This window comes from Narcine bancroftii, chromosome 14 (assembly GCF_036971445.1).
Source record: "Narcine bancroftii isolate sNarBan1 chromosome 14, sNarBan1.hap1, whole genome shotgun sequence".
In the NCBI taxonomy this organism is placed as follows: domain Eukaryota; kingdom Metazoa; phylum Chordata; class Chondrichthyes; order Torpediniformes; family Narcinidae; genus Narcine; species Narcine bancroftii.
The window spans coordinates 56,637,534-56,659,857 of record NC_091482.1 but is presented as its reverse complement, the minus strand read 5'-3'; the positions used below and the strand labels follow the sequence as shown (position 1 = coordinate 56,659,857).

General features: G+C 41.8%; 1 long non-coding RNA gene across 1 annotated transcript in view; it reads left to right on the top strand.

The window, feature by feature from the left end:
* LOC138749670 (uncharacterized) overlaps nucleotides 1–22,118 on the top strand; it is a 135,378-nt gene extending 113,260 nt beyond the window's left edge. Inside the window, exons 3-4 of the long non-coding RNA XR_011348817.1 lie at nucleotides 11,344–11,418; nucleotides 22,004–22,118. This is a non-coding gene — a long non-coding RNA (uncharacterized lncRNA). The remainder of the gene's footprint in view (nucleotides 1–11,343; nucleotides 11,419–22,003) is intronic.
* Nucleotides 22,119–22,324: the final 206 nt, after the last annotated feature.

Genomic DNA, 22,324 nt, shown 5'->3' with positions numbered 1-22,324 from the left:
CAGCAGCTAATTTTCCATCTGGGCCCTCTCCAGCTGGATGGCATTAACATCGACTTCTCCGGTTTCTGCAAGCCCGCTCCCCGCGGCACTCTCTTCCCCATCCCTCTTTCCTCCAGCTCTCCACCCCCGACCCTCTCCAGTCACAGATCCACCACCCCTCCCCCTGCCTCCTGTTTGTTGGTGTGCCCTGCCTTCCTTATCAATCTTTTGCCTGTGGGACTGTGTTCCTCCCCTTGCCCCTAGTCCCCCCCCCACCTACCATTTTATTCAGGCACCTGCCTACATTTTGCTCATCTCTTGATGAAGGGCTCAAGCCCAAAATCTTTGCTATATAAAATACACTGTTTGGCCTGCTGTGAATTTCTTCAGCATTGTCTTGTTACTTTAATCTTAGCTGTGAAGGGCTATTGTTCTTTGTCACCTGAAGGGTAACATTTGTGACAAGAAAACTGGAATCATCATCTGGCTTATTTGAAATTTAGGCACAATTAAAAAACAAATTCTCTATTCACACTGTCATAAAATTCTTGCATTTCCAGCCCTTCAGAGAAAATGTTGTAACAGGGCAAAGTTGTTAACTCACACATAAGCAAACTGGAAACCACATGCCTTTAGAGAAAAGCATGAAGCTAATACAATTTATCATAAATTGTACTGCAGGATACTCAAACCATAAAATGCTCAAAAAACCAAAATCTCTGATGTGTCGTGACCGAAACAAGAATGGAGTCTTGAAAAAAAAATTCAAGTATCAGAACAAATGTTTTTTCTTCACATAAACACTGGGAAACTTTTACTGCAAATTCATTTCCACCAACCGCATGAACACTATCCTTAACGCTGTCAAATGTGTCACTTCACAAAACCCAGAAGGAACTTTCAGAGCTGCTGCTTTAGCACAAAAACTTGTAAGCAAACGGATTCACTTTGGCATTGCCAGGAAATAGGTAAAGAAAAACTGCAGTGAGAATTTTGTATGATTATCCACTGATTTTCGGGGGTGGTGGGGGGGGGGGGGAGTGAACGTTTCAGCTGATGGAATTAAAACCAAACACCCAACGGTACAAAAACACTTTCTCCCCCTCCTCAATCACATTTCTGAAATGGCAATGAACACAGACACTATCTCACTTTCCCTCTTCTTTTGCATTAATTATTTTTAAAGAATGAAATTCATCACAATTTTCCACCGGTAATACTGGCGCAAAACAACATATTTCATGTCACATATTCACAACAATAAATTCTGATTCTGAATTGTGAACAAGAACTCCCAGCTCTTGCAGAGCCGTAGAATTCCAGCTCATGATCCGTAAGCAGAGTAAGTCGAATTGTGTCTTGGATATCAGATGTGCTTCAGAGTTAAAACAAACTCAGCGGGTCAAACAGTGTCCTTTAGATAGCATAACCGACGTTTCGGGCTCAAGCACTGTTTGACCTGCTGAGTTTCTTCAGGGTTGTGTGTTTTTACCTCACCCTACAGATTTTTGTGTTTTACTTTGTGCTTCACAGTAATGTTGCTGTTGAGAAATTCGTGGATTTTTGTTTTCTTCCCCCAAAATTAACACCATTGTCTGCAATCAATACCATATACTGGCATAAAGGTTACCCTTAACACATTAAATACCACTTCCTTTAATTACCATCGAAGCCTACATGATAGGATTGCACAAATCAACCTTCCTTGATACTGATTGCTTCATCAGAATCTTGTTCGAACACTCATGTAGCTTAACGTTCAAGCTTTTTGCTTTCATTAGAAATGCTTGTTAGAAACAGCTGAAATTTAAAAAATTGGATGTGTACTTTTGAGCATCTTTGTAAAAATGAGTAATAACTAAGAATGAGGTGAGAAAGCTGTTAAAGAATAAGGGAAGGTATTAGAGAACAGTTTTTCCACAAATGACTAGAAATACATTCATTAATTAAGCCGAAAATAAGAATAATTAAAAATTCAGTAAAGCAATTTAGTAGAAATGAGCACATTACAAGTATAAGGCATGAACATCTATGCGATATAACTGGAGAAAGTAAGTCTTTTGCAGAATTTTTAATATTGTTGCATATTACGGAAAACTGCTATGGATTTTCTCATATGCTTTATATTATTTTTTGAACTAGAGGACGCCACTAAAAGAAATGAAATCCCTGTTAGTGTGAGAAGTTTGTGAAGGTATGAATTGTCAGTAGTTAATCAAATTCAGTAGGTCCTCTTATAGTGAAAAAAAAACAATTGTAAAGATAGAACCTCTCCATCTTTAAATTGCTTCAGTTACCTCCATAAAAGGTCCGAAGGCGGATTGACTGGTCGAACTCGCTCCATCTTCCATCCATCCACCTTGGGAGGTACTGATTTTCGGGGGTGGTGGGGGGGAGTGGACGTTTAGAGGTGGAGTGAAATTGCTCCATCTCCTCCGCAAAAGAATTACCGCGGAATGCAGCTCCAAAGGGGCGGGCTGGTGATATTGTGATGACACCATCAGCCCGCGACCCAGGAGTGAGAATTTCAAAGACCCCATTTGTCCATAAAAGGTGATTACGTTGTGCAGAAGATCTGCCTGAGTCCTAAGACTGCTTGCACAAATCTCCACTTGCGCTCGTACCTTCAGTCTCCATATTCAGTATAGGTCACTTTCCTTTCCCGGCACGTATGTTTGACGTCACGGTGGCTGGTGGCACGCTGCACTTCTTGCCCTACCTCTTTCAACTTCAGAAGCTGGCTCACGATTCACCCCTGAATAAAAGCACCGCGTGATCGGCATTTTTGGTCGACTGCAGAAAAGGTAAATTCGCTTTTTTTAAAAATTTGAGCAGGCAATTACACACCTTTTCTGTATAAAAACCCCTAGTGAAATGGCAAATGTTGAGAGAGGGCTTTTGGTGCATGAGAAGAAGACAACAAATTAACTCTCGGCCAGTTTAGCTTAACATCTGTAGTCGGGAAAATGCTTGAAGCTGTCATTAAGGATAAAATAGTGCAACATTTAGAACATCAGGCAGATGCAGCATGGATTCAGAAAGGGCAGGTCTTGTTTGACAAACTTGCTGGAATTCTTTGAGGATATAATGGGTGTGGTAGATAGAAGAAAACAGGTTGATGTATATTTGGATTTCCAGAAGGCATTTGATAAGGTGCCGCACAAGAGCCATCAATAAGATGAAGATGAATGGAGTTGGGGGAAGTATATTGGCATGGACTGAGATTGATGGAAATTGTACAGAGGATGTGGAGAAGCTACAGAGGGATATAGTTAAGTTAGGTGAGGGGGAAAAGGTCTGGCAGATGGAGTACAATGTTAGTAAATCTGAGGTCATCCACTTTGGTAGGAAAAATAGAAGAGCAGATTATTATTTAAATGGTGAAAGACTGCAGTATTCTCTTGTGCAGAAGGACTTCATAAAAAGTTGGCTTGCAGGTACAAAAGGTTATTAAGAAGGCAAATGGAATGTTGGCCTTCATTGCTCGAGGAATTGAATTCAAGAGCAGGGAGGTCATGCTGCAACTGAACAAGGTACTGGTGAGGCCGCACCTGGAGTACTGTCTGCAGCTCTGGCCTCCATACTTGAGGAAGAATAGACTGGCCTTGGAGGCAGTCCAGAGAAGGTTCACCAGGTTGATCCTGGAGATGAGGGGGTTGACCTACAAGGGGACACAAAATCATCTGAATTCAGAAGAATGAGAGGAGATCTTATAGAAACATATAAAATTATAAAAGATAGAAGCAGGAAAATTGTTTTCACTGGAAGGTGAGACCAGAACTAGGGGATACAGTCTCAAGATTCAGGGGAGTAGATTTAAGACGGAGATGAGGAAAAACTGTTTTTCCCAGAGAGTAGCGAATCTGTGGAATTTTCTGCTCAGGGAAGCAGTTGAGGCTACTTCATTAAACATATTTAAGGTTCAGTTAGATAGATTTTTATATATATTAAAAAAGGGATATGGGGAAAGGCAGCTAGATGGAGTTGAGTCAACGATCAGATCAGTCATGATCTTATGGAATGGCGGAGCAGGATCGAAGTGCCAGATGGCCGACTCCTGCTCCAGTTTCTTATGTTCTTATGTTTATGTTCATCTGCTGATGGTAATACACTCTCCAGTGGTTTACGTAAAATAACTGTTTAGAGATCACCTATGTGTATATCACAGAGTAAGTAAGAATGAAGAAAGATGTGGCAGAATTTAGATAACAATCTTAATTTCATCTTGGAATTTGGTAGAACATCACCAGCCATTATCAAGATGATATTATGATATAAATAAATGTTTCTTATCAAATCCACTGCTCTGGAATAGTTTCAATTGTTGAAGATGATTGAACATTCTAGCCCAGAAAGATCATGTTATCTTCAACAACAGAAATGAAAGAAAAGAGAAAAGAAAGACCAAAATAAATAACTTTAAATTATCACATTTTCTTAGAACAATAAAATCAGGCCAAGCAGCCAAATGATTAGTCAAATGTGGTTTACCATTAACTTTTCACGTTACAATTAGATAAAAGGGTAAGAGTTAATATTTTCCTCCATTGTGTAATAAAGAACAAAATGTGAAAGAAATTAGCTACAAAAAAATACTGGCAACTTGCCTTAGTATCAACAAAAAAAGGTAATGAAATACCGCCTTCGACAAGAGGAACGGACACGTCTTTCCCTTTGTTCTTTTTGACATTTATTTTATGAACCAACCTCATTCGCAATTGTCAATTCTGTGATCTACACATTTTTTTTTATTCTTTAAGGTCGTCCTGGTCAGCATTGTTTGATTTTTACACTTTTGGTCGTTACAATGACATTTTTTTTGAGACCACTATTTTCAGTTTTGTAGAAAATAGGAAAATTTTTAACATATATTATATAGAAACCATAAGAAGAATGTTTTACACAGCTGAAAAAATTCATGAGGACATTTTTAAAAATTTTCTCGCAACAATCCATAAGTTCATGGGGAGAATAACCTTAAACATATGTTAGAGGCATCGCAAATTTGTACAGGTACCAAAAAAAATGAACTTACTCTGTTTAAAGACTTTAATATAGAGAAGTTCCAGCAAATATTCATGCAAATCTCGCAGTATATTAGGATGATGCCAATCAGACCTCTGTGACAGGCAGCTCGTGGCAGTCTTGAGGGGAACGTCAATAGCATCATTAAGTGAGGCTGGAGCTGATGTCCCATTAAAATCTGAGTGTCCTGCTGCCAAAGCTGGATCCCAATATTCTTTCTTTTTCAATACATATTTTTATTAGGTTTTACCGAAATAGTACATAAATAAAAACCATTAATCAAAGATAATATATAAAAAGGAATATACAGAAAAAACAGTTATATAAGAAAAATAAAACTATTATCTATAAACTCAATGTCATAAGAGTCAAACAAAAAAAAAGCAAATACTTAAACAATTACAACATATGGCTAATTGAAAAAGATTTAAAAAAAAATTATTTTACTATACTACAAATTCTAACCTCTTCCCTTCTGAAGTTATCTGGTAAGTACATATAATTTCACTGCCATTAAAATAAATCACAGACTCACAAAGCAAGATCCAAGTGATCTTATAAGTTGCGAAAATAATTGATAAAAGGACCCCATAAACTTAGAAAATTTAAATCTGTTACAGTGGAAGAACCTCAGATTTTTTTCTAACGTTAGACATGCCATCATATGGGACAGCCATTGAGGAGGGACAGGATCTTTCCATTTCATCAATTTCGAACGTCCAGCAATAAGGGAGGAAAAAAAGAGGCAAAATTCTAGATTATGTAATTTGTAAATATACTTCCAGGAATTAAATTCAAGATGTGCAAATGTATTCATTCAAAATAATGTAATAATATTACTAAGGTTTATTTTACTTAATTTTAGTGTCTGGTAATTGTAAAAATATGCCATTACTTGCACTGGAAAAATTAAACTACAAGATTTAACCCTAGCAGTCACTTTTCAAGAACAGTTCATTTTATTGTATATTACAGGCTGAGATTTACTAAACATGGTATCTTTAACTCTTATTTCTTCAGGGGAAAACTTAAAATCTGTCTGGATACAAGGCATTTTCTTATATCAGGAATCACTAGCAAAACTGTTGCCCTTGCACAGTGGGTGAGAGCCTACTTCTTGAGTCACTGTCGTCTGTGCTATAAAAAAATATTAGATTAGGATTTCTGGGGTTTTAATCCAGCTTTGAAGGATTGGTGACACCAATTCAACTCAGGAAGATTAATAACTTGCAAAGAAGTAGTTTCCACTCCACTGGTTTTGGTGAAAGTGCTGTCAAGAAAGCTTTGATGAGTTGCCACACAATAAGTGCATGTTGGTAGTGGGATGATAGAGGTGGATATTGAACATGGTTGGTCGCCAAATAGAACCTCCTGTGGACTTCAACCACATCGCTAACCCTTTTTAAATTCCTGTCCTCAAAGTGACTTCCATATTGTGAATGGATACCAATGATCCCCAGGTGGCACAATTAGCGTAGCGGTTAGCGCAATACCATTATAGTGCCAGCGACCTGGATTTTCAATCCGGCGCTCTCTGTAAGGAGTTTTCACCTTCTTCCTGTACCGCTATCAATTAGTGCCAACAGTCCAGAAGTCGAGATTAACAGGCTTTAATTACTGTAAACTTATTGGCATTTCTTGGCCCAATTCCAAGGCAGTACTGAGAGAGGGGATTGGGCGATACCGCCTTTATTAGGAATCCTAAGGGGGGGGGGAGTTACAGTATTGGGCCGGGCCAACCAGTACAATGCATATATTACAGTGTTCCACCACGTTCCCCCTATCTGCGTGGGTTTCCTCCAGGTGCTCTGGTTTCCTCCCATCCTTCAAAAAGGAACGGAAGTTGTGGGTTAATTGGGCAGCACGGGCTTGAGGGCTCGAAGGACCTGTTATGGTGCTGTATGTCTAAATTTTAAATTAGTCCTATCTGAAGAGAGTGAGAAAAAAAATTCTTAGCACATGAAGCAGATGAAAGGGAGAATGGCCCAGATTTTAACTGTTCCAAGGAGTTGTTGGGAAATAACTCAATATTATTAATAAAGCTGACAATCTGTCATTATCAGGTCCTGGCTGATTTATGCTGGTTTGCAATGGACTGTATATTAGAACTGGCAAGATTCAGGATGTCTGCCATTATCTCATTGACCTGTCATATATCGTTTTAAAATAATGAGAGTAGCTTCCATTCCTATAGCAAACATAGTTCAATATGTAAGAAAAACACTTCAAAAGCAAAATATTTCTTCCTAGAAATTTGATGTTTTACTTGCTAGAAATTCATTGAGAAACTTAAAAATACTTGGTGAATAGTGTCTACAAATAAAATATTTACTTTTAAACAAGGTTTGTGGAGCATAAAAAACATGTTCGTTGTATTATAATAATTAATGTATTGAATGCATTACATTGAACAAAAGTAATTTTATTACAATTATATTCACTGAATGGTTAATGGACGGAGGCGGAGGTACATCAATGCTTCACCAATTTTCCTTTTTATTTTCATAAGTGTGCAGAACAATAATTTTCCATGCAGATTGTGAAATCTGCCAAGACTAAAAGTTCTCATCCTTGAACATATTTTCCTTATCGGATTATTTCCATGGTGCACCACTTCCTTGTTTTGTACTGGTAACTAAATATAGTGTTGTGAATGATGTCATTCATATCCCTCCCATGTTCTTTAAATAATCCAATCTCCTGAAACAATGAGGTGTCAGACTATTCTGGTTTCCCTGCACGTTCCAAAACTTAAAACTAATGCTGCAATTTAATTCAAAAATACTTTTCAGTAATCAAATAGCATCACCTCTCCCTGTCTTTCGGTTTCAGAGACAGAATCTTGTTCTGTATAATTAGTGAAAATTTGACATAATTGCATCTTTGCTCCGTATTCATTTGTCAGCAAAGCAAAGAGAAGAAATGTGCTGATTCTGACACTGTCGTGCATTTCCAAATTATAGCACCAGAGCACAAGGGGGAAGGAAGTTGGATGATTCAACTTGTGTTGTTGATTTCCCCGACTTAACTCTGTTCTTGGTAGGTTCGTGAAGAAAAGGAAAGGCTCCATCAGGGAAATTATTTTCTCCTGAATCTCCGTTCTAACTCTTGCGCCACCTGCCTCCATTTGCGAAATCGTACACAAATTCAGCGAATTTCACCCCTTCCAAAACTGTTTTATCTCTCGACCACATACTCCTCCTCTAAAGTGCTCCCCAAAAGCCGCTGCTTTGATTCAAGCCTGCTAATATTTCTTGTCATGGTTCAGGGTCCATTAGCACACAGTGAAGCTGGCACAGTTGCACAACCAGTGGTGCCTCTTCCTCGTAGTAGTACCAGAGACTCGAGTTCAATGCTTACAGCTAGTGCTGTCTGTGCACAGTTTGTACCTTCTCCCAGTGTGTGAGTTTCCTCCAGGTCTTCCCACGTCCTACTGACGTGAGGATTGGCAGTTTATGTTGTTTGGTCCTAGTGTGCAGGTGGGTGAGAGAACATGGTGGCGCTGGGGGGAACCATTTACCAGGCATGGGCCAAATGGTGAGTCAGTGGTGGAATGGTGGACCTCACTGAAAGTTTGGCTGTGTTGGAGCGGGAAGGGTGGTGGCTTGCTGCGACGGAGTCCGGAGGGGAGGGAGGTGGGGTGGCCATGTCAGAGTGGGGTTGGGGAGGGTGGGGTGGTGGCGGCGACGCTGCATTGATGAATTTAGATCATGGGCCGGATATCCGGTGCCTGCGGCCGGATAAACGTGGATCGTGGGCTGGATATCCCCAGTCCCGCTCCTGTGATACAAGCTGGGGTGAAGTTAGAAATAAATCATGGGATTATAGCAGGATTAGTGCAAATGCAGGAACTCAATGGGTTAAATCACATCGGTGGGAGAAAAAGAACAGTCATTGTTTGGGCCTTCATCATGACTGTCTTGACAGCCTTAAATATTGACCATTTTTTCCCCCCCACAGATGCTGTTTGATCCACTGAGCTCCTTGAGCAGTTTGGGTTTTTTTTGTGTAACATTTATTGGTTTGTTCAGTAAAAAGAAATAAAATTCACTTGGGCACTGAACCTTCAACAAGAATTGGTACTTTAATTGGGGCAGGAAATATATTAGTGGAGGAAAACAAGCTCTTGTGCAAAATCTTTTGTATGAAAAGAATTACTTAGAGAGTAGCATGCTAAATTTCACCATTAAGTGTTACAAGGAACATTCTGAAATGACACAAAATTTTAAGATGCAGATGGGTTCAAGTGCCAGCAACTCCTTTGCCAGTATTCCAGTCATAATCATCTGAACCTCTTCCTGAGGACAGGCCTTCCTCAGGTTCTGGATGGGAACTGGTTACTTAAGATGGACTTCATCGTTGGATTCTACAGAGTGCAGGATGGCTCAGCACTGTACTAAAATACAGCACGGGGCCATTGTAGCTTGTTTGCACCATTCCACCTGTGACAACTGTGCACTGTAGAAGATGATTCTGCCATCCTGCACTGGCGCCAAATATGTGCTTTATGAAGAGAGAGAGAGAGAGAGTCATAAATAAGGAACAAGCAAAGAGAGTAGAGATGTGGGATGCTTATGAAGTAATTTTATATCAATCCTGAATATTAATGGGAGATTGATCACATAATTTGATAAGACATGAAAAAGCAAACTGCTGGAGGAATTCAATGGGTCAGACAGTATCTATAAAGGGAAACGGGCAGTTGGTATTTCAGAAATGGCTGGAAGAACTCAGCAGGTCTTGGCTACATATATCTTTATTTCCTATGGACGCTGTGAGACCTGCTAAGTACCTTCAGCATTTATGTGTTTTTACAACCATCACGATGTCAGAAGACTTGCATGCTTCAGTTGATATTTCTGGTTGAAAACCTGCTTCGAGATCCTGTTTCCTGAAGCTGAGTTTTAACCTAAAATCTCAGCTATTTCCCTCCATAGATGCAGTGGCAGATTAACTACCAACTGGGCCTCTAGGCTGAGCTTTAGTAAGGCTTCCCCTTTGTTGAATAGAATCTGGAGCAAAACAAACTGTTGTGGGAACTCAGTCCCACCCTTCATTGAAAAGAACAAAGCGACGTTAATTTACGTTAAATAACATATTAGGGGTCTCCAAAGTGGTCGATATTGACCCCTGTGGATCGATGGGACTATCCAAGGGGTAGAAAAATGCTGGGGGGGGGGGGGGAGGTCAATAAATGCCAGGGAGGGGTGGTCGATGAATTTTTGGAAATAAAGAATTGTAGAGTCCAGATCCCCGCTCTGCCTGGAATCTGATGTCCCCGCTCCTGCCAGGAGCCTGACATCCCCGTTCCAGCCGGACCCCTCTCCCTTCTGAGCCCCTAGCTTAATCCTACTCAGCCTAATGGTTAATCCCCCACTGCATAGATGCTGCCTGACTAACTGAGTTCCCTCACCAGTTTGTTTTGCTCCATATTCTAGCATCTGTAGTCTCCAGCCTTGTACTTCAAATGTACATTTTTTGTGGAACAACATGACACAGTGAAACCCCTATTATCTAGAATTCATGCAACCGGCCAAAAAAAATTGCGAGAAATAAATCAGTGAAATATACAAAAGTTTAAAGCTGGAGTGTCTCACGATTAGTTCGCCAATCACACAACATGCAATCTCAAGCAATCGGAAAGTACACTTATTCAGCAACTATCAATACCCATAGATACCGGATACCAGGAGGTTTTACTGTATTAAATACTGAAAGATCCCAAGAAAGAGTTAGGGGAGTTCCAGGTATATTACAAATAAATTATTTCCTTCAAATCTTTTAATCTGGACTTCAAACTATTGGTCATCACCTTCCATAACACGTTCCTTTCAATCTTTCACACTTTCAATCATTACCAGTTCAAGGGACATTTTCATTTTCTTCCTTTTCTCCGTTGAAAACAATAATTTTACATTGAAAGTACCATCACTTAAGTTTAAATTATAATCAATCATACTGGCAGCATGGTTAGTGTAGCAATTAGTGCAATGCCTTTACGGTGCCAGTGAACCAGGTTCAAATATGACGCTGCCTGTAAGAACTCTGTACGTTCTCCCCGTGTCTGCATGGGTTTCCTCCCGGTGCTCTGGTTTCCTCCCACCTTTCAAAACGTAAGTTGTAAGTTAATTGGGTGTAAATTGGGCGGCACGGGCTCATGGGCTGGAAGGGCCTGTTACTGTTCTCTACCTAATTTAATTTATATAATTTAGCTTCCATTACTAAATTCACAACTTGGAAAGGAATTAAGGTTTGCTCATTTCCATGCCAGAGTTTACTAATTTCTGTGACTTCTTCTATCACAGAGATAATGAGATTATTTGCATGCCTGATCTCCAGGTTGACCTTCTGACGAAGCCTCAAATAGCAGGAGACATTAACTATGAAATTCTATCTCCATGGCAGCACGATTGAGTGAGTATGCAGTATATGAGCTGACAACTAAAAATGAACTTGCTTGAGCCACTCAAGGTTTTTTATGTAGGCATTACATCCAGTAGTTGTGGTCATAAAATGTTTTGTTGCCAGGGACAGTATTCTGAAACAAATGGAGGGGAGGGGGGTGGGAGGAAGGAGGGCTCAATATAAAAGTGTCAGACTGGCAATGTGTGGGTGGCCTGATATTCTTTGAGCGAGTGCAATATTGCTTGGGAAGTTCATGCACATATTTCTTCATTGTTAATGTTAATCATTAGCTGGTGCTAATCATACTGTTGGTTGCAGGGATAAAGGAGAGGTGGGCACCAATTAGAGCTGGCCAGTGACAACTGAATACAGGCCTGTTCATCTTTAAGAGGGAGTGCTTGGTGACTGCAAATATTCCAGGAACTTATTGCACAGATCGTTACTCATGTAGGAGAGTGACGGGCGACTATAGAATATGCATAATCTCTGTTTATCTCGCATTACTCTTGGAACACTTACAGATGAGATGGAAGGGAGGAATTCTGTTAGCCACAGAAGGATATGTGTCCTTTAAGATGCTGTGAGTGGTGAACGTTTAGGAAGTTGACATCAGACATCATGACTCAAGAGCCAGGAAACAGTGCAGGAAAAAGTTTACAGGCTCCACACAAATATTTACTTTCCCCGACTTTAGACAATGTATCTTCACACATTGCTTCTGCAGCACGTCTCACGAACTTCACAAAACTGGGTGGCGTCACTAGGAGATGCAGGGGGTGCGAGCCATGTCGGGGGATGCCATCGGGGGGGGGGGGGCGTAGCGTGAGTAAAAGTTCTCATGAGTGGAGGGAGAACATACACTTTTATTATCGTATAACTGAAGGTAGGGTCTTACAGTGGTCTTCAGAGGGGCTCAGGGTTTAGGCAGGGAACGAGAGTTATATATGGGTAAATGGGGGCGGAGCCAGCCATCAATATAACACACCACCAGTGAATCTCAGTTCACTGCAGGGGGTAACCGCAAAATGACTGTCCATAAAATGTTTGTGCAGTTTTCAGCAGAAATTTATTATTTTTTATAAAAATATCCCTGTAGTTAGTTAGAACAAAAAAGAAATTTCCAAAGTCCAGCTTACATGTATCAATATACCTACAAGGATAAAACTCCGCTAGTTTACTTTTTGAACCTTCTAATATGCTCTGGTCAGAGTTGTCATTATCTCCCAATTACAATGATACTTCGAATCATGCTGTAGCGTCTGCACGCGCTACAAGCACATGCCGTTATTTTTGTTGCTGCTGGGGCTTTTATAGTCACTGCTTTGTCAAATTTTCTGGTGTTTTAGCAACAATATACTACTGGCTATCAATCCAATGACGATGGCTTCGTTCAGTCAGTTTGGTATGAGGATACCTCACTCCTCAGAAAGGAACAGCGTGCGCGTGATTTAGGCGAGTAGGGGTTGCACAGGTCCAGACTCACCCTCTCAACATCCCCTCCCGGATCCAGCGGCGTGGTGAGGTCCAAGGCGGCTGGGAGAACTTCTGTTTCAGTGAAAGGCCAGACCAAGCTTCAATGCAAGGGATGCTCTGTCCGCGCTTCACGGCACATGTTTGCTAGATGGCCGTTGACCCTATGAGAGGGTTCGTCCGCCCTTTCTTCCTGCAGGGTGTCTAGCCACCCTCCGCACCAGGCAAGCCTGGTGGGGGAGCCGGTTTAGTTGCCGACGGCTCGACCATGCAACAGGTAGCACTGGGTTACATGGTACCAGTAGCACTCAGGCAAGTGACCAGATCTTTACAATTTTCAGTAGTTGTTTATCTCACTACTATTGCTGTTACATTCAGTGATATATGGGAATTATGATTTACAAGTAACATTAGTAGAAAAAACATTATGAAGGATTCTGTATGGTCTGATACAGGAGGAGGTCCATGGTGGGGGGGGGGGGGGGGGGAGGGGATGAGTTGACACCATGAGTTACTGCACTGGGTGATGCCAATCCTAGCAATGCCACTGCAAAACCCTCCACTCAAACAGCATTTGGAAATTCCATTTGTATTTCATCTCACATGTTTAACATTACTTGAACAACAACCATCCAAAGGCCAAAGCTTCCTACAACTTGACTGCTACAGGAGAAACAGCCATATCATGCAGATTCTTTTGCAGGCAAGAGTGCTACACTGTTGGGGGACCGTGGTGTATTGTTTTGTGCACTTTTGCTGAAAAGGGCATTGACCCAGTTCTATTTGTGCAACAATCTGCTTTTCGTTTGATGACACAAATCATTAATACACAAACCCAGGTTCCACCAATCTGCTGTCCTCGCACATGGAGACGACATTCATCCTGCCGGCCCCCTTGTTCATCAGCCAATGGGTTCAGATTCCTACTCCGCGTGGAGAAAAGGAGCTGTCTTAAACTGGCCCTTCCACTCCCAGGGCTTCCCGAGATCACCCTTCAACTCAACCTCTCCAATCCAGCAAAGTTCTCTGAGCTATGTTGCATCCACTGTGGCAGTGGTTCTCAACCAGTGAGCCATGGGCCTCAGCGGTCTTTAAAAAATGCTAAATAAAATACTTTAATTTAGATAGAGATATGTTTCATACAGAGCTGCCTTTGACTGGAAAATATTGCTCAGTCCTTGCCACTAGTGGGCCATGGCATGTTAGGCCGGAAGCCAGGTGGGGCTTAGACCAAAAAAGGTTGAGAACCACTGGATTAGGGGAATAATAATACAGGGCTAGTCATGTAAGGGGAAAGTACTAGGTCAATACATGATGTGTGCATTACTTAATGTTGCATTATTTTATCTGATGGATAGAAATACTTCATGTGATTTATAGTTTTAGATGAAAGGACACTGGTACAAGGTTATCTAGGTCCAGCAGTAGACATGGTGTTTAAATGGAGAATCTTCAGCTGAAGGATATGGTCTTTGATCCTAGTCCAGAACAGGGATATGACCACCTGTCCATACTGTCTGTTTTTCTTCTTTTCCTCCATCTCCTCCTGTCATTCCCAGCTGTTGGCAATAGTTATGTTGATTGACACAGCTGGCTCTAAAGGTTGTCATAGCCAAAGGGCGGCCGTGGGGACGAGCTCCAACTGCTACACAAATGCTCTCCATGGGGTGCATTTCAAACAGCCTCTGACAACAAAGTCCAACTCCTGGCCTTCATGTGTGGCATAGTTCTTCTGCCCACCGGAGCTGTTCTCACCGCCAGCAGGAGGGGCAAAGGTTGGCCACTGCCATCTTGAAAACCGGGCAGATGGAGTTCGTTAACCATGGATGTTAACTCATCTAGGGGAGGGAAAACTCCGATTTAAAACCTCCACTGCCATATGGCTATAGCCGCTCGCGGGAAAGGCTTTGGGAGTAAACCCTGAGGAAAAATCCGGATTCGGGAGTCCCGAAGCTGGCTGACTGCACTGGCCCCGTAAACTTTCCGATGCTGCTGGCACCAAACTGTATCGACTTTCGTCTTTGGACCTGTCATTAAAATGGAGAGAGGGCTCCCACTGCATGGATCTCCATATCAACTCTGCCCTGGCTTGCACTCTGGAGAGGTCCCTCCAGCTTCATACCAGAGACGCAGTACCTATGATCGACCATGACTGACAAAATGACACAGCTAGAACAGCCTATTTTCAGATCTGTCCAACTGTTGTTTCAGAACAGTTATTGATTGCTCAACTATAAAGAGAGTACTAAGGTGATTCTCTTGAAGCATCCAATCAACTATAACGCTAGGATGACACAAGGGCTTCATGAGCCATGCAATTAAAGTGTCACTCTGATCATCATTACAAATATTGAGAGAGCAAAATGAATTGTCTGAGGATAATGGCCTCACAGTTCATCCCTGGATTCCCCAAATTGGTCAAGGTCAGCTGATGGCATGGAATGCTTTGCAGTTGACGTTTGTCTCTGCTTTCAAAGAAATGCTGATTTGAAGCGGGGGGGGGGGGGGGGTGTTTGTGGATAGGAGTGGAGGAATGCCTTCCATTATCATTTTTTTCTCCAAGAACAGCAGAAGTCATGGGTGGTACAGTTAGCGGAGCAATTAGTGCAACGTTATGACAGAGAGCCAGCGACCGGCGTTTGAATCCTGTGCACCTTCCCCCTGTCTGTGTGAGTTTCCTCTGCATGCTTTGGTTTCCTCCCACCGTTCAAAACGTACCTGGGGTTGAAGGTCATTTGGGTGTAATTGGACAGCATGGGCTCTTGGGTCAAAAGGGCTTGTTACTGTGCTGTATACAAAAATTTATAATTAAAAAAAATTGTCTGGGCTTGATGCCTGATGGGAGAAACAAAGACACTGAACAAGGCCTGCGCTGCCCACTGCTCCCTTAGAAGGAAATAAATGTTGCTGTCCGGGTGAATGGGAACCTCGGTGATAGATTGGTGACTGCAGATTGGGATACATGACAGCTGCAGTTCTCACAGATACTGTGGAATGAAATTCAACACCATTGTGACCTCTACTTCAGTCAGTGGCAATGGTCTTGCTGTGTAGTTGCAGCTGTGCCTATAGCATTTGGCTGGTCTCGCTGTGCACCTCCTTGGTGAAACACAACCTCCCAAATGACAGCTTCTCAATTAGACGGACATATAAAATTCCCTCTGCTCGGGGATGGGGGGGGTCTTCTCCTCACCTCTTGCAGAAGGTATTTCGACTTTGGTTTGTCCTCAGCTGATGTTCCAGGTAACTGGATACTCCAATTGGTATTGGATAGAAATACCTATTATTGTTGCCAAAATAGTGGATGAAGGTACTTTATCCTGCCACTAGCCTCTACCACAATCATGTTCTTGGAGCGACTGGTAATGGAACACATCAAGGTGCACCTACCAGCAACAGTGGATCCATTCCAGTTTGCCTATTGGCCAAACGAATCTATAGATGATGCCACAGCCCTAACCCTCCACTCCATCCTGACCCACCTAGAGAAGGATGCCTCATATGACAGGCTGTGGTGCATTGACTTCAGCTCAGCGTTCAACACCATCAGGGGCTGGTGGATAAACTGTCCTCACTGGGACTCAGTACCACTCTATGGAATTGGATCCCAGACTATCTGGGTTGGCAGCAAAACCTTAAGCCCCATCACATTGAGCATTGGTGCAGCTCAGAACTGCATGTTCAGCCTCCTGCTGTTCACAACTGCACTGCTAGGTTCGGCTCATTTGTCAATGACACAACAATAATTGTCCTCATCTGCATCAACAACGAGTCTGCTTACAGAGAGGAGGTTGAAAGGCTGTTACAGTGGTGCGGGAGAAACAACTCGAGTCTCAGTGTGGACAAGACAAAGGAGATAATTGTGGACTTCAGGAGGATGGAAGACCACTCCCCACTGAGTCCTCAATGACTCAGAGTGGGGAGCACACATTTCCTTGGTGTCCATTTGAAGGACAACCTATCCTGGTCCCACAGCACTTAATTAGGGTGGCACAGTTGGTGTAGCGGTTAGTGCAATGCCTTTACAGCGCCAGTGATTGAGACTGGGGTTCAAATCCCATACTGCCTGTTCTCCCTGAGTCTGCGTGGGTTTTCCCCGGGGGCTCTGGTTTCCTCCCACTGTTCAAAATGTACCTGGGGTGTGGGATAATTAGGGTGCAAATTGGGTGGCAAAGACTCGTGGGCCGAAATGTTACACTGCTGTACGTCTAAATGCATGGTACAGCATCACCTACACTTCCTACAGAAGGGCATCATAGTGTGTCATGTAGTTGCAAAGCATCAAATTAGATGTCAATATGGAGGGCGATTAAAACTGCTGAGAAGATCACTGGGGCCTCCCTTCACTCTTTGGACGATATCTAAAGGGAGCAGTGATTAAAGAGGGCTAAGAGAATTATCAAGGGCCATATTATCCAGCCAGCAGTATCTTTGAGACACAACCTTCAAGAAAGAAGTACAGGAGCTTAAAAACCAGGACTGCCAGGCTGGGAAGTTGCTTCTTCTTATAGGCGATGAGGCTGTTAAACAATTCTATAAACTCGTAACTTATTTTTATATATATTTATTTCATTTGCTATTTGTCATTTGTGTGTAGGGTGCACTGCGCGTCTCTCTGTGTGCAGTATGGTCCGGCGATACACTGTTTCATCGAGTTGCATACAGATGGTCCAACCTGCGGTTTTTCAAAGTTATGATGGTTCTTTGAATTTTCAGTGTCTCCCAACACTCTTATCAGTTTCCACACTGATTACACTGGCCCACTCCCTCCCGACAGCCCTGGGTTGGTCCCCATACTGATTACACTGCCCCACTCTTTCCCAACATTCCTGTGTCAGTCCCCACACTAATTACACTGCCCAACACTCTCCCGACAGCCCTGTGTTGGTCCCCACACTGATTCCATTGCCCTTTTCCCACTTAAGATTTTTTTCGACATCCGATGGGAGTGCCAGAGCGTAAGTTGAGGGCTATCAGACAACAATAAATTTGAACTTCAATTTGAAACCTCCTACATGGCCAAGAGAAGTCTAAATCTTTAGGTAACTGAGGATCTTTTAATTTGGAGCAAATTAGCTGAGGTGGTTGGCTTTGGAGGAGAATTCATGAGTTCTGTTCCAGGATTTGGAAGCATGCCTAATATACTGCATTAAGCTGATGGACACTTTGATGTGGCTGAGTTTTGAGGGTTAGCATTAATTCAGCTTTGAGGATTTACACCATATTGCTAATGAATTGCTCAAGATATTCCCAGCTCATGCATCAGACACAAGCTACCACACTAGGCAACTGGATGGTCATCAGAGGTGGTGCTAAAATAGTATTCTACTGTCACCACCGAAACTGGAGGCATTTTTTCACTCCGAATGCTGAGTTAAGTGGGGGTAACAGTTCAATTCTTTTAGGTCACAGGAGAAATAGGTGCTACAGTTTATTGTTATCTGATTGCACAGTAAAACCCAATGAAACAGCGTTCTCTGTTCCTCGGTGTGAAACATGCAGACGGCAACCAGATATTACATGCACCCAGATACAGAATACACATGCAGGACAAGTACTTATTCTGTATATACCAATAAATATTGTTTTATAAATATGAGAATCTCAGATGATTAGTGTGATCAGTTCCTTTGGTCATTCAACCTTCTCACTGCCTGTGGAAAGAAGCTGTTTCTCAGCCAGGTGGTGCTGGCTCTGATCCTCCTGTACTGACGGGAGCAGCTGAAAGACGCTGTGTGTGTGTTGGATGGAAGGGATCCTCGATGATTTTGTGTGCCCGGTAGATCGCATCGATGGGCTGGGGAGGGAGACCCCAGTGGTCCTCTCTGCCACTCTTGCGGTCCTGTGGTCCTCCAGTTCTCTGCAGCAACTGTCCCACACTGTGATGCAGCCGGCTCTCAGTGGAGCTCCTGTAGAAGGTTGACATGATGGTGGCGGGATCCCCTTGAATTTGTTTAGAATCTTTCATAGGCTGTGCACACAATGTCATTCTTCAGCGGCAGTGGGGAAGGGGGTGGGGAGCAGAGGGAGGGGTGCTTCAGAGTTCTTTCTGGTAGAGTAGTAAAACATGTATATTTTTGTTTGTAAAATGATACTACTGAAATATATTTGTAAAGTGGAAATCCAATGCTCAAAGGGTTAATAAGGATCTCTACCTCATCGAACAGGATTCAGTTGGTTTTGTTTGTTACTTTACATTAAAAATATTTCAGAAGAATTCCCAATTGTATCTCTGTTGGAAGAATTTCTACTTGTGGGAGAACAGTAGAGATCTCTAGCCAAATGATACAGTTATACATTGTTGTCTGAATTCCATCCGGATCTCAGAGGAATTCTGTGACCAGTGGAATATGTAGAATTATCAAATGTACAGCTATTTAAGTGTTCACAGATTGGCAACATAACAGAACATAATTCCAGTTGCAGAACCAAATAGATCACGTTTATTAGATTTTAGACATACAGCATGGTATGGCCCAATGACACCCAATTGACCTACATCCCCCGGTACATATTTTTGAACAGTGGGAGGAAACCGGAGCACCCAGAGGAAACCCATGCAGACACAGGGAGAACCTACAAACTCCTTACAGACAGTGTGGGATTTGAACCCTGGTCTCTGGCACTGTAACAGCTTTGTGCCGCCCGATAGCGATCAGTTTATTTCAGAAAGTCAATCAGGATCAAGTACATTTTCAGGTAGTTCGATGAGACAAGTGTCATGATTATCTTTAGGATTACACATTTTAAAAGCAGAACAGGTTATAAATATTATTTTATTGATCAATATAACTACATGCTTGTAAGCTTCAGCCCCATGCCGCACTCCCATTCCTCCTCAGTCGTTAGGAGCTTAGAGGATTTCTGGTCAGACCCTATAACTTTGGGAGATGATCTTGGTTCCAAGCTATTGATTTCTAGACAAGATAGAGTTTTTTGACTGGTCAAGTTATCTGCTGCATTGATACAATCTTAAATTTCGGTTTTGCAGCCTTTGTGCACATTGGTCCAAGTGCTTTTTTGATACCATCCCAGTTATCACAAGGGTCCTCTTTTTTAAAAAAAATGATCAGAGACACGTTGAGCAGCTTTTATTATTTTAATATCTCGAGCCTCAATCCCTGGTGAATTTTTGGTTCACCGGCTTAGCATCTTTGAGCTAGAGAGTTCTAGATAGAGTTGAATTGTTTTATAAAAAAAAGTTAGACAAAAAAACCATGGCAAAAACTTTCAGTGAGAAAATTCTGAACCCTTGTGAAATCTAAAGAATTTACTACTGAAAGAAATGTGAAGGAGAGAGAACCAAGTTTCTCAAAATAATTCTTGAAACCATTTCCATGGACCATCTTTTTCCCTGAAGCTTTCAGCCTGAAGGATTAAAATAAAATCTGTTACAGAATGTAGTCCTTACAGTGAAAATATACAGTAAGCCTATTACCAAACCAAATCATTTGTCGCAAACATACCAACAGACTGTGTGATAATGCTGGCAGCCAGAATCAAAATGTCCTCAATTTTCACAATACTGATCTTTTAACAATATACAACAAAATGGGGTTAACAACAATTTTGGTCAATATAAGATTACACACAGCAAACAGAAATGGGATACCCCTGCGCTGTCTGACATAGTGAGGAGGAACAGCTGTTGTTCAGAGCTGTCATAAATGCAGGATTATTTTATTGTCATGTAATAAAACAGAAAATGTGATATTACACAAAATTCCCTTTAGTTTACCATGACGCAGACTGTGGTGAAAGGCATTTGCATAGATGTATGGACTGGCCAGTCCGATCCGATCTGATCTGACCCCCCCCCCACCCCGCCCTTGGCTTCTCCCCGGATTTCCCAATAAAGGCTGGCATGCCCCTTTGGAACCTGGCCAAGTCGTGTATCAGGTTTTTTGTACTTAGAGCCGTTTAGTCACTCCCTCATGATTATTGTGTGCACCACACAGACAAAGATTCACTATCAGCAGAAATTGCCCAGCCAGAGAAAGAGAAGCAAAAGAGAGTTCCCCCAGAGTCACTGAATGTCCATGACTTCACTGAAAGTTCAGCATCTTTCTGCATTTCCCACTGTTTGGCAATGGGCTGCCTGGATTGCATGTGGCTCCACATTGGTTGGATATATGAATGTCGGGTTTGCCAAGACCCTTGAGCCCCTGTTGATCACATCCTCGGCACGTTCAACCACACTCACGGATTACAAGCTTGTTTACTCCCTTCCCCACCTTAAATCTTAGCTATCCTTTCCATGTTGAGTTCTCATCATTTTGTGATTTCGGAACTTCCTCCAGTTTCAAAATTAATTTGCTTGCTGATCACTTTTATGTGATATTTATGAATCCAACGTAACCTTCCAATCACAAATGACAATGGCCCAATAATAACCTCATTTCTGGTCTTCTCTGTACACTCCACAAGTCATAATTATTCTAAATCCAGAACAGTACGATGTTATCCAAAAAGACATTTTAAGCATTCGCTCTTATTGGCTTTTTTGACTGAAAATATATCATTTGAATGGCCTTTGTATATTAGACTTTTTAAACACATAATCAAACACATCAATGTAGCCTAGTCAACAGTTACTGAGTTTCCTTCATGGTAACCTGACAATCTACCCCAGCCCCTGCTTCAGAAGATCTTCCCAATCACTTTCTATTTGCAGCACCAACAATTCTTAGCCATGTTTGAGTGACATGGACAATGACTGCATTTTGGTGCTGTTGGATTCTGTTTCCTAGGAACTGAACCAAGACTATTCATTTTGCAGAAGTCCCTAACACTGAAAATATTGTATCCCATCAATCCGAGATCCCTGAAGCAAAATACCTGGATCCATCTCACTGCAAGGTTTAATTCATTCTGCACTTGAACAATGATTACACTAGTCAATGAAGATTTTGCTTCCTGAACACTTTTGGATGTATTTTATGGATTTTGGGCTGCTAATCATGAAAATAACCTTAAAGTTTTCCCATCACATACTGTGTTTTAGATATAACCTATTTATGTGATTTCCTGTCATATTTTTAACATTTCAAAGACAAAAGCATGACATTGAAAATTCATTTTCTGTATTTGCACTTGAATTTTGTCCCTGCTGATCTTCGTGCAGTCAGTAATGAACATGGTGAAAGGTTTCGCCGGGACATTGTGACGCTGGAAAAGTGATATCTGGGCAACTGGAATCTGCCAATGTTGGCACAAGAGGCATCAGATGCTGAGTACAAATGAAAACCAGCAGCAAAACACTTTTAGGTCAATGTGTCAGCGATGATACGATTAAACATACTGAATTCAATAAAAGTTAATTTAATGTTTCTCTGACATCCGACGTGATATATCAAATCTGAAATTATCTTTATGTTCATCTTAAAATTGTCTATCATAATCCACAATTTTTTTTTCAGGAAGAAAACCTTTTGGAAAAAATTGT